This window comes from Chiloscyllium plagiosum, unplaced genomic scaffold, assembly GCF_037043375.1.
Source record: "Chiloscyllium plagiosum isolate Xiang-an unplaced genomic scaffold, Cpla_swu_hap1 HiC_scaffold_10, whole genome shotgun sequence".
NCBI lineage: Eukaryota > Metazoa > Chordata > Chondrichthyes > Orectolobiformes > Hemiscylliidae > Chiloscyllium > Chiloscyllium plagiosum.
In genome coordinates, this window is record NW_028270148.1 from 106,300,110 (window position 1) to 106,312,697 (window position 12,588).

Here is a 12,588-nt window from a genome sequence, read left to right on the forward strand (position 1 = left end):
CCCTACAGTGTGGAAACAGGTCCTTCAGCCCAATCAGTCCACACCGACCCTCCAAAGGGTATCCCACCCAGACCCATTTCCCTCTGACTAATGCACCTGACACTATGAGCAATTTAGCATGGCCAATTCACTTGATCTGCACATCTTTGGACTGTGAGAGGAAACAGGAGCCCCGGAGGATACCCACACAGACAAGGGGAGAATGTGCAAACTCCACACAGACAGTCACCCAAGGCTGGAATCAAACCTGGGACCCTGGTGCTGTGAGGCAGTAGTGCTAACCACTGAGCCGCCGTGCCGCCCCACTGACGGTATTAGGCAAGAACTTTCAAAAGTGACTGGGGGCAAATGTTCCGTAATAGCCAGTGAGAAATTGGAAATTGAAAAACAAATTTGTAAGGAGATCTCAGTTATCTGTAAGAATAATAGGGTGGTTATGGTAGGGGATTTTAACTCTCCAAACATAGAGCTGAACTGCCATAGTGTTAAAGGTTTAGATGTAGAGGAATTTGTTAAGTGTGTACAAGACAATTTTCTGATTCAGTATGTGGATGTACCTACTGGAAAACTTGACCTACTCTTGGGAAATAAGGCAGGACAGGTTACTGAGATGTCAGTGGGGGAGCACTTTGGGGCCAGTGACCATATTTCTATTTGTTTTAAAATAGTGATGGGAAAGGATTGACCAGATCTAAAAGTTGAAGTTCTAAATTGGAGGAAGGCTAATTTTGACGGTATTAGGCAAGAACTTTCCAAAAGCTGATTGGAGGCAGATGTTCGCAGGTAAAGGGACGGCTAGAAAATGGGAAGCCTTCAGAAATAAGATAACGAGAGTCCAGAACCAGTATATTCCTGTCAGGGTGAAAGGAAAGGCTGGTAGGTGTAGCGAATGCTGGATGACTAAAGAAATTGAGGGTTTGTTTAAGAAAAAGAAGGAAGCATATGCCAGGTACAGACAGGATAGATCGAGTGAATCCTTAGAAGAGTATAAAGGCAGTAGGAGTATACTAAAGAGGGAAATCAGGAGGGCAAAAAGGGGACATGAGATAGCTTCAGTAAATAGGAGAATCCAAACCGTTTTTACAAATACATTAAGAACAAAAGTGTAACTAGGGAGAGAATAAGGCCCCCAAAGATCAGCAAGGAAGCCTTTGTGTGGAGCCATAGGAAATGGGGGTATTTTGCACAGTGTTTACTGTGGAGAAAGACATGGAAGATATAGAACGTAGGGAAATAGATGGTGACATCTTGGAAAAGGTCCATATTACAGAGGAGGAAGTGCTGGATGTCTTGAAATGCATAAAAGTGGATAAATCCCCAGGACCTGATCAGGTGTACCCTATAACTCTGTGGGAAGCTAGGGAAGTAGAGAATAGACAATAGGTGCAGGAGTAGGCCATTCTGCCCTTCAAGCCTGCACCACCATTCAATATGATCATGGCTGATCATCCTTAATCAGTATCCTGTTCCTGCTTATCTCCATAACCTTTGATTCCACAATCCTTAAGAGCTCTATTCAACTTTCTTAAATGAATCCAGAAACTGGGCCTCCACTGCCCTCTGGGGCAGAGCATTCCACACAGCCACCACTCTCTGGGTGAAGAAGTTTCTCCTCATCTCTGTCCTAAATGGTCTATCCTGTATTTTTAAGCTGTGTCCTCTGGTTCGGGACTCACCCATCAGCGGAAACATGTTTCCTGCCTCCAGAGTGTCCAATCCTTTAATAATCTTATATGTCTCAATCATATCCCCTCTCAGTCTTCTAAACTCAAGGGTATACAAGCCCAGTCGCTCCAGTCTTTTAGTGTAAGGTAATCCTGCCATTCCAGGAATTGACCTCGTGAACCTACGCTGCACTCCCTCAATAGCCAGAATGTCTTTCCTCAAATTTGGAGACCAGAACTGCACACAGTACTCCAGGTGTGGTCTCACCAGGGCCCTGTACAGCTGCAGAAGAACCTCTTTGCTTCTATACTCAATCCCTCTTGTTATGAGGCCAGCATGCTATTAGCCTTCTTCACTACCTGCTATACCTGCATGCTTACCTTCATTGACTGGTGTACAAGAACACCCAGATCTCTCTTTACTGCCCCTTTACCTAAATTGATTCCATTTAGGTAGTAATCTGCCTTCCTGTTCTTGCCACCAAAGTGGATAACCATACATTTATCCACATTAAACTACATCGGCCATGCATCTGACCACTCACCTAACATGTCCAGGTCACCCTGTAATCTCCTAACATCCTCATCACATTTCACCCTGCCACCCAGCTTAGTATCATCAGCAAATTTGCTAATGTTATTATTAATACTATCTTCTATATCATTAACATATATTGTAAAATGCTGCGGTCCCAGTACTGATCCCTGCGGTACCCCACTGGTCACTGCCTGCCATTCCGAAATTGAGCCGTTTATCACTATTCTTTGTTTCCTGTCAGCCAACCAACTTTCAATCCAAGTTAGTACTTTGCCCCCAATACCATGCGCCCTAATTTTACTCACTAACCTCCTATGTGGGATTTTATCAAAAGCTTTCTGAAAGTCCAGGTACACTACATCTACTGGATCTCCCTCGTCCATTTTCAGAGTTACATCCTCAACAAATTCCAGAAGATTAGTCAAGCATGATTTCCCCTTCATAAATCCATGCTGACTCTGACCTATCCTGTTACTTCTATCCAGATGTGTCGTAATTTCATCCTTTATAATAGACTCCAGCATCTTTCCCACCACTGAGGTCAGACTAACTGGTCTATAATTTCCTGCTTCTCTCTCCCACCTTTCTTAAAAAGTGGTATAACATCAGCCACCCTCCATTCCGCAGGAACTGATCCCGAATCTATCGAACTCTGGAAAATAATCACCAACGCATCCACGATTTCTCGAGCCACCTCTTTCAGTACCCTGGGATGTTGACCATCAGGCCCCGGGGACTTATCAACCTTCAAACCTAACAGTCTCTCCAACACCAATTCCTGGCAAATATGTATTCCCTTCAGTTCAGGTCCTTCGGCCACAGGTAGATTGCTTGTGTCTTCCCCAGTGAACAGAGATCTGAAGTACCAATTCAATTCTTCTGCCATTTCTTTGTTCCCCGTAATATATTCCCCTGTTTCTGTCTCTGTCTGATTGCTGGGCCCTTAGATGACATATTTGTATCATCAATAGTCACAGGTGAGGTGTCGCAAGACTGGACGTTGGCTAACGTGGTGCCATTATTTAAGAAAAGTGTAAAGGACAAGCCAGGGAACTATAGACCAGTGAGCTTGACATCGGTGATGGGAAGGTGTTGGAGGGAATCCTGAGGGACAGGATTTACACACATTTGGAAAGGCAAGGACTGATTAGAGATAGTTAACATGGCTTTGTGCGTGGGAAATCATGTCTCACAAACTTGTTTGGGTTTTTTGAAGAAGTAACAAAAAGGATTGATGAGGGCAGAGTGGTAGACATAATCAATATGGACTTCAGTAAGGCGTTCGACAAGATTCCCCATGGGAGACTGGTTAGCAAGGTTAGATCTCATGGAATACAGGGAGAACAAGCCATTTGGATACAGAACTGGCTCAAAGGTAGAAGACAGAGGGTGGTGGTGGAGTGTTGTTTTTCAGACTGGAGGCTTGTGACCAGTGGAGTGCCACAAAGATCAGAGCTGGGTCCACTATTTTTCATCATTTATATAAATGATTTGGATGTGAGCAGAAGAGATACAGTTAGTAAGTTTGCAGATGACACCAAAATTGGAGGAGTAGTGTACAGCGAAGAAGGTTACCTCAGATTATGACGGGATCTTGATCAGATGGGCCAATGTGCTGAGGAGTTGCAAATGGAGTTTAATTTAGATAAATATGAGGTGCTGCATTTTGGGAAAGCAAATCTTAGCAGGATTTATACACTTAATGGTAAGGTGCTAGGGAGTGTTGCTGAACAAAGAGATCTTGGAGTGCAGGTTCATAGCTACTTGAAAGTGGAGTCGCAGGTAGATAGGATAGTGAAGAGGGCATTTGGTATGTTTTCCTTTATTGGTCAGCGACCTGAGTCCAGGAGTTGGGAGGTCATGTTGTAGCTGTACAGGACATTAGTTAGGCCACTTTTGGAATATTGCATGCAATTCTAGTCTCCTTCCTATCAGAAGGATGTTGTGAAACTTGAACGGGTTCAGAAAAGATTTACTGGCATGTTGCCAGGGTTGGAGGGTTTGAGCTATAGGGAGAAGTTGAATAGCCTGGGGCTGTTTTCCCTGGAATGTCGGATGCTGAGGGGCGACCTTATAGAGGTTTATAAAATCATGCTGAGGGGCATAGATAGGATAAATAGACAAAGTCTTTTTCCCTGGGGTGGGGGAAGTCCAGAACTAGAGGGCATAGGTTTAGGGTGAGAGGGGAAAGATATAAAGAGACCTAAAGGGGCAACTTTTTCATGGAGAGGGTAGTGCATGTATGGAATGAGCTGCCAGAGGAAGTCGTGGAGGCTAGTACAGTTGCAACATTTAAATGCATCTGGATGGGTATATGAATATGAAGGGTTTGGAGGAATATGAGCCAGATGGTGGCAAGTGGGACTAGATTGGGTTGGGATATCTGGTCGGCATGGATGAGTTGGACCGAAGGATCTGTTTCCATGCTATACATCTCTATGACTATAAAATGCGTCTCACTAAGACATTTGATGAAATAGTACAGAGAAAATGTGCAGAATTTCTGAAGTAAGAGCTATAAATACAGCATTAGACAATCAGTAATATACCTAATAGACGTTCAGGAGAAAATCCCCCTTTGTAGAAAATGATTAAAATGTGAAACCTGTTACCCTATAAGTTGGTCAAACATAAAAGAAGTAAGTTGAAAGGTATATATAGAAACAAAGAATAGATGGAGACATTGAGGGGGTTAAAGTAGAGTGAGGGTAAACAGTGTGGATTGTAGTATTAAACTATTAAATTGAATGACCAGTTTCTGTGCTGTAAATTTTACATGTTTCCAATTAAAATAGTAGTGCAGTCCCTTGAATCTCAAAACAGAGCCGAACAGGGATATTGAACTCATTGTTGCGCTGCAAATCTGACTGAATACTGCTGATGAATGAAGAACGAGATTGTATGTAAGATTCATGGAAATTAATTCTGCATCAGTGTGATTTTCTAAGGTACCAGCTAATTAAAAACCTTTCCAGTCGGCTTTTACCTGAACAGCAAGGCTGGGGGCAGGGTCTTAAAGGTTTGCCAATTGGTTCATTATTATTAAACTTAGAAACAGAAATTTTAAGCTCAGAGTTTTGGCTTGGCCAATCACAAGTAGGAAATGTAATTTTATGTCCTCCAGTTTAATGATATAAGTGTAAAGTTCTTTGTGATCTCTACAAATCCCTCACCATAAGCAATAATCTGCACAGAATCCTTTTGCATTGTTCATCCACTGCTGACCTCAAATTCCATGCCAATTTTTTTTTCATAAGTTGGAGATTGGGACAGTAAAACAAAAAGATGGCACTAACAGAAGATATAATGGAGCACTAAAAGAAGACATACTGGATTGTAATCAAACCCAACTAGCTCATTCTTGTCTCTTATTGTTACATCTGAGATGGGAAGACTCCACTCGCTCTCTAGTCCCACTACTCCAAGATTGCAACATAAAATAAAAAATATTATTCCCAATCCAGTTGGATCCAATTGGATGATTTTTCTGTATTAGACCTGTAATGAATAGATCCATCAACTAGTTTTCTTTAATAAACATAAAATTATTGATTAATTGTAGAACAAAACCCATTCAATAGACTTGCAGAATAGGCTAACAGACATAACCTGTAGCTTGAAAATATAAATGTTTACCCCTCTAAATAATGCAAACACACTCACAAACATTCTTCAGACGAAAGGAAAGAGAAAACTCATATATCTCTGTAGTTATTCACTTTGTAAAGAAAAACACTTTCTGGTCACTGCCAGTCTTCTAAAAGGCAAGGAGGGTAAGGCCCAGTATATTGCAAAGTCTGCAGATCTGGTGTTCTTGCATGTGTGGTCATGTTACTGATCATGTGCTGTTGTCAGACACAGTTTATTCAGGAAATACAACCATTAAAAGTTCTTTCAGTCACTTTTCTAGAAAGAAAATGCATTTCACACTTTGGACTACTATGTACAGTTCTGTCACCCTGTTATAGGAAGATATTATTAAATTTAAAAGGATACGGAATAGACTTATAATGATGGTACCAGGACTGAAGACTTTGGGTTATAAGGAGAGGCTGGATAGGTTGGGACTTCTTTCGCTAGAGCATAGGAAGTTGAGGGATGACCTGATGGAAGCTTTTTAAAATCATGAAGGGCGCAGATGAGGTAACTAGCAAAGATCTTTTCCTCAGGGTAGAGAAGTTCAAAATGAGAGGGCATAATTTTAAGGTGGGAGGAGAAAGATTTAAGAGGACCTGAGGGGTATCTTTTTCACAGAGTGTGATTTGCATGTGGAATGAGCTGCCAGAGAAAGTGAGAGATGCAGGTAGAGTTAAAACATTTAAAGACATTTGGATAGGTATATGAATAGTAAATGTTAGAGGGATGTGGGCCAAGCGCAGGCAAATGGGACTAGTTTAGCTTGGGAAACTAGTCGGCATGGATGAGTTGGACTGAGGGATCTGTTTCCGTGCTGTATGGCTCTATGAATTCACCACAGACTCTTCAGAAACTGGAGACATGAGCTGAGCAGCTTGTTCTGAAGCAGGCTTTCCTAAACTGAAAATTCAAATACAAACTCTAAGCTTTAAAATACTGTTCAAACAGAACAACCATACAAACAACCAAGAACAGCAATCATCTAGTATCTTGTGGTCTCTAAGAAAAGTTTTTTTTTTGCAAGGAATTTCCATCATACCTTTACATTGACCTTTTAAAAAGTCAATCCAGGCATTTTGACAAAACTGGATTGAAGCGTTTTCATTAAGCTCTCTAGTCCAGCTTATATGTGCAATTCCATCAAAGTGGGACGCACCTTAACTGCCTTCTGAAGTGGTTCATCAAGCCACTGCATTGTACCAAATATGTACCCAATCGTTCAATAATCAAGTTCATCACCACATTCTCAAGATAATTCAGAATGGGCAGTAAACATCCACAAGTTGTGGCGGCACGGTGGCGCAGTGGTTAGCACTGCTGCCTCACAGCGCCAGAGACCTGGGTTCAATTCCCGACTCAGGCGACTGACTGTGTGGAGTTTGCACATTCTCCCCGTGTCTGCGTGGGTTTCCTCCGGGTGCTCCGGTTTCCTCCCACAGTCCAAAGATATGCAGGTCAGGTGAATTGGCCATGCTAAATTGCCCGTAGTGTTAGGTAAAAGGGGTAAATGTAGGGGAATGGGTGGGTTGCGCTTCGGCGGGTCGGTGGGGACTTGTTGGGCCGAAGGGCCTGTTTCCACACTGTAAGTAATCTAATCTAAAATTGAGGAGGAATATAAAAGAAGCTTTACTGAGCTCTTTGGTAATTTGGTAGAGCTTTCGATGGGACTGTGGGGAAGGAGAAATTTGTTGCGAGTAAGTTTAATGAGAGGCTGTAAGACTGTGTGTGTTGTAATTAGTTTCTTTAAGCACTTGGGATATTGTGATTTATTACTCTCATTATCCCCAAAATTAAATTAATGCCAAAAGCATAAAAATTAACGCTGTCCTTTTGTAAATCAAGCACGATCTGAGCATCAAAGGTAATGTAAATCTTGATGGCATTTACAGAATCAAGCCTTATAATTTTCACCCACTCACAATCAGCACTTTGTAACTACACAATGATTTTGAAAGTGTTCTGCTGCATGTCTTCATTAATTTGCCTCCAATGGATAATGAAAGAAACCATTGCTGCCTTTTGTGGCAACCAGATGGATGGACACACAGTAGCTATAGCAACCTGATTCTCTGTACTCTGATTGGACACTTTGGGGAGTCAATACTTTGGGGTCTGATATCTATCTTAATGATGATTATATTTTATTATGGTTGAGACAACCTAGGAACTAATTCGATTTGCTGACAATATGAAGCAGTAGTTTAAATTGTTTATAATCTAAATTGAGGAAAATTATGTCTTTGATCAAATTATACTGCACCGTTATACTAAAATGAACTTTGATGGGTTGATTAATAGGAACTGAATAAACAACTTTCCATCTTCAGAGAATATCTTTATTGTACCCAGTGCAGAAGAAATTATTAAATTCAGTCATGTATAAGTTCGCTGAAGTCAGTTAAATATTCTCTCAGTAGATCACTGGAAGCTTTTGGTTTTAGTTTTAATTGTTGTTCATGGGCATAGTAGGTTAAATGAACACCTCAGAAGGACAGATCCTGTTGAATAGAAGTGAATGAAAGGTAGAAAATTGCAGAAATGTACATGAGGCTTGCCCAGCATCTGGGCAAAGATAAAACAGTCAATGTTTTATCTGTGATTTGGAGATGCCGGTGTTGGACTGGGGTGTACAAAGTTAAAAATCACACAACACCAGGTTATAGTCCAACAGGTTTAATTGGAAGCACTAGCTTTCGGAGCACTGCTCCTGCACAACCACCTGATGAAGGAGCAGCGCTCCGAAAGCTAGTGCTTCCAAATAACCTGTTGCGCTATAACCTGTGTGATTTTTAATATTTGATTTGTGTGCCTTGATCAATACTGATCAGTTCTGGTCATTCCTGAAGTATTCATTTTTCTGAAAGTTTTATTTTTGAAAACATGAAATGATATGACCATGAGACCAACCCATATCCTGTAATATATATGTTATACACAAATTCAACTTTACCTTGCATTTCTCATACATCTCCAACTATTACAGCACACAGCATCTTTGCACATTACTGTTTGCATCTACTGGCACAACAAACTCGGTGTCTGCTTCAAGACTAAGATAAGGCTTAGCTAATAAGATTCTATAATAGATTTTCATCCAGCAGACCACTGCTGAAAAATATCTGTGCTACCTTTGTGTGGGGAGATTCCACTCAGAGGCTGGTGTTGTGGAAGAGGGGTGTAAAAGAAGAATTTGAGGTAAACATTATTATTGACTATTCAATATTAGCACAGAGCAATGAAAAGAGGGCTGCTGCTACTGAGTTCCAAGCATACCCTTGGTTGACGTCATTTGTTTGTCAAGGGAGATCATGGAGGAAACAAATGGGCTGATTTTGAAAAGTAAAAGCAATTCCTAAAACAAGTGGATCAATGTAATGTAAATATTATATACGTAGTTCTAAAGAAAGGTCACTGGACTCGAAATGTTGACTCTGTTTCTCTCCACAATCTGATACGGACTGAATTCTTGCCTTCTGGTATAAAGGTAAGGAGCTTTCACTGGCTTTTGGCCTACATTTGACTTGTTCTCATCTGAGCAGTGTCCTCAACTTCTTTCCAACACCCTCCATTGAGAGAAATTTTGGGATTCAATGGACACTTTGGGGCGGAAAAAAATATCTTTTTGTTTTGAGAGAGTGAAGTTTCCTAATTTTTAAGTTCCAAGAAATTGGAGGAAAAAGAAATCCAGGAAGTGTATTGATCATGATCATCCATGATCCTATTGAATGGCAGAGCAGGCTCAAGGGGCCAAATGGCTTACCGTTGCTCCTATTTTCTATGGCCAGACCTGCTGAGTTTCTTCATCAAGTTTTTTTTTTAAGATTTCCAACATCCACAGTTCTTTGTTATATTTTAAAAGTCCTAACTCTGTCCTCTGTACCTCAAGCCCTCTGTCCTTGCAAACTAGGGCCACCTCGCTAACCTTCCTTTGTTCTCCAATATCATTCAAAGTGTCATCACCTTAAAAGTCTATACTGATCTTTGCTGAAGCTCTATATTTGAGTTCTGCTCATCAGGTTTCCACTCTGTCATTGTATCAGAATGACTATAACACCAAAGTCACATTGACATTTTCTGTGTCTGTATCTAGGAAGCATAATCCAACCTTGTTCTCTTTAACCTCTCTACAGCCTTTAACATTATTGATCATACCATTACTTCTAATACAATGTGCCATTTACATTCTGCTTCCTGTTATCCAATCATAGACAGTGCATTTCCAGCAATATTATCTCTGACTGACCCTGCAATGATATCTTCAGAGACCGACAGATCCATTTGTGGTCCTCCCCTATTATTTACATTTCTCCACGCAAACATTATCTGTAAGTATGAGCTCAGCTTCCATGTGTGCTTTGATGGCACCTCTCTTGAAACCTTGCACAACACTTCTGCTGCTGTACTATCATCAAATGTCACCACTTTAACATAGGCAAAGTCTTTACTGTTGACTGCTAATGTTACCTCTGGATCGTTCTTATTTTCCTTTCATCAGCCACTGCCTCAGATTGAATGAGACTGGTTGCAATAGGATGAACATCCAACCCCATATCCACTCAATCACGAAGGTGATATAGGTCAGGTCTGGCCACTAATTGCTGAGGGAAGATTCTGATCTGAGACATTATGTGTTCCAAGCAAGCAACCATTTTTGACCAAGGTTACAATTTTGAGGTACAAGTGAAAACACCATGTAACACTGCCACACTGTCCATTCATGTCACTGTTGAGACGACTGGTCTTTAAAGTGTAATGATTTTATTGGGAAACTTCCACCGATAATGATGTCTCATTGTTGCAAAAGCTCCAACTGCAGAAATTCTAATGAACCACCAAAAATGACCAACTTGCCTGTCTGGCTACTATTTAGAACAAAATCAATTCATGTCAGATTTCTTCAAAAACAGGAACAAATAACTATTTATTGTAACACACACACTTTAACAAGAATAAAGGAAAGAAAGGATTTCACTCACTCACTCATAATTAAGTCAGACCTATGTATTGAAAAGAAAATAGATAGGTTAATCAACATTCTGAAGATATAAAGTCCAGACCACAAGGTAAAATGATATTTTTCTCACAGTCCTTTTGATTTTTACAATGATACATTGTCTGACAGATGATGGTTATCATTTGATTTGATGGTTGATTCACGAATGTAGGCCTTTTCTTATATGAAAACTTCTTTTAAGTTTGCTTGTTTTATTTTCTGCTTTTCCCCTCAGAGAGAGAGAGAGAGAGAGAGAGAGAGAGAGAGAGATGCTTTCTATTCGTAGTATCTAAATGTTTCTTCCACTTTTCTTAAGAAAATGTTTTTTTGAATACATCGCTGTCAGAGGGATGTTGTTGAATTTTCTTAAATTGAAAGAGTTTGAGTATCACTCATTCTTGAAACCACCCTCTTACTGCTTCTTTCAAAAAGTAACATTGTATTCATAACTCAACAAATGCAACGTTTGATTTTCAAGTTGCAAATGCTTCAGTGTTATTCAGTTATATTAGTCTAACTTGCATTTCAGTTTGGCCTTCCAGAAAAAAATTAAAATATGTAGTTTCGTGCAAAAGGAGACTGAAAGCAAGTAAGAGGACTAAATAGATTTTTTTCAGATTGGTCAGATGTGGTGTTCCAGGGATTAGTAGTTTGGATTTTTTGATTTCCTTGTATATAAAAATGTAAGTAAAAATGCTCTAAGAATGACACCAAAAAATACTGAGAATGACAAATGTTGAGGAACAGTCCAGCAAATTGCAGACCTGTGTAATCTGCCAAGTGGACAGATGGATGGTAGAATCATTGCAATACAGAGAAATGTGAATGACTTTTACTGGTTAGTGAACTAATAATGAGATATCTGCACGTATGATAAATAGAAGAATAGCCCTTGGTATTTTAAGAGGATTTTGTTTTACAAAGAGAGAAGCTGGATTTACTTGCTACTTGTGGTTATTCAAGCCAACACCATAATTGAATTTAAAATGAAATGGAAGCATCTTTGAAAGGAAGAATATTAAATGATACAAGGCAAGGTGAGAGAAATTAGATCAGCATAGATTTCTCCAGCTAGTACTTACTAAATGCAAACAGCTGAATGGTTTCCTTTTGTGCTATAATTTCTAAGTGAGTAATGTTTCATCATTAGCATCTGATGCAGATTGCTTTATGCCAAGAACTCACATCAAGAATTCAGGCCCATACCCAAATTGTGTGCCTATAATTTTCTATTCCAGAGGTTGTGAAGATGGATAGTTACTGATATCATTCTATAATTTTCTTGAGGGCTGGCCAAAACTTGTGTTTGCTTGTTTTCTTTTCTTTCCCATCCTCTTTTAGATTTTCCATGTTTCCAAGTGACTTCATGGTATTTAATATATTTTCAATTGTATGGTATTTTTAAGCCATTCAATCTGGATTTGGCAATGTTCCTCACTACTACATATTTTCAGAAATGATAAATCCTCAACCTGATTGTTAATTTATCAAAGATCCATTTATAGTTGACTTGGCTATTAAAATTCAGAAGTGTTCTTTCTCCTGAAACTCTCAACTTCTGTGTTTCCTTCACTCACATCTTACTGACCAGACCATACTGGAAATATGTAATCAGTCCTTCTTTCTCTTCAGTACTGTAGAATAAGGCCTACTTAAATCTTAGCACAACTTGAGTAAATAATATTGCTGGAACAGTTCCAGCATGGTCATAAATCTTGGTAACAGCTATGGCGCAGATAAGGATAGTTTGGTCATTA